This window comes from Lithobates pipiens, unplaced genomic scaffold (assembly GCF_037356315.1).
Source record: "Lithobates pipiens isolate NorthernLeopardFrog02 unplaced genomic scaffold, aLitPip1_a1.2 Scaffold_13, whole genome shotgun sequence".
Lineage (NCBI taxonomy): Eukaryota > Metazoa > Chordata > Amphibia > Anura > Ranidae > Lithobates > Lithobates pipiens.
This window is the reverse complement of record NW_027507718.1, coordinates 429,350,669-429,351,672: the sequence shown is the minus strand read 5'-3', so window position 1 is coordinate 429,351,672 and position 1,004 is coordinate 429,350,669. Positions and strand designations below refer to the sequence as shown.

Genomic DNA, 1,004 nt, shown 5'->3' with positions numbered 1-1,004 from the left:
TGCAATGCAGACTCGCTGCAATTGTGCAACATACATGTGAAGCCTAGCAAGTCTAGCAATAGCTTAGCAAATCCTTTTCAAACTTGCAGCTCAATTGCTTGCTATCTGGCTAGGCATGTAAAAGTTCAACAAAACCTGTAAAATGGTCATACGCTTCAAGGTAAATCACATAGTATACCAGGTATCATATTGTACCTGCTCCTGTATTCCGTGTGCCCCAATAATCCACTTTCCACTACTGAAGCCCTGTGAAGAAGAAGATGATGGACAATAACACACCTTCTTCTCTCCTTCAAATGCCACTGCTTTTTGCCATAAATCAGAGGACTGTCTTTTATTGTGACAGTAGAAGGAGAAGGATAAAGAAATGCATGCTTCACATTTGTGCTGCTGCCCTGGGTTTTGGAAGACGTGCCAGGTTAGTGAAAGTTACTTTTAAGGTATGAAAAAAACCCAAAATGCAATAGTAATCATATGTAGAAGGTTCCCTTTGTTTAATATTTTTTGAAATTTACATCAGTACTTTGTAAATTGGCACATTTATTTATGTTTTTCAATCGTTTACCCTACTTTGCAGTAGAATAGAAGAATCCATTACACAAAACTATTCTTTTATATACATTAAATGTTAAGCTTTATGAAATTTCTATAGCAATGTACGAGATAGCTAGTGATGTCTAATTAGAAGTATGACCTTCATGCACTATATATAGAAGTATTGGAACAATACAGAGAAAATGAGCATGGCCTCCGTGAAAACATGGAATGGAAATTCTTGAGATAAAGTACACTTGACCTTAAGAGCTTGAACATGCTAATAAATCAATGCTGTTCTCCTATTGTATACATCTCAAGCTATATATCTGGATCGTAATACATTTTAGTCAAATCTATTTACCTTCCGCTAGAAAAAAACCTCTTCATTTAATGTCAGTATGTCTCATAAATTAATTATAGACAAACCGCCAAACAATAGACATATAAAACTACAATACATAATATAA

At 34.8% G+C, this 1,004-nt stretch overlaps 1 non-coding gene across 1 annotated transcript; it reads left to right on the top strand.

Annotated features, from left to right (window-relative positions):
- Nucleotides 1–689: 689 nt before the first annotated feature.
- LOC143980022 (U6 spliceosomal RNA) lies at nucleotides 690–795 on the top strand. The gene has a single exon (XR_013274169.1). It is a non-coding gene; the product is annotated as a U6 spliceosomal RNA (small nuclear RNA).
- The last annotated feature ends 209 nt before the right edge of the window (nucleotides 796–1,004 follow it).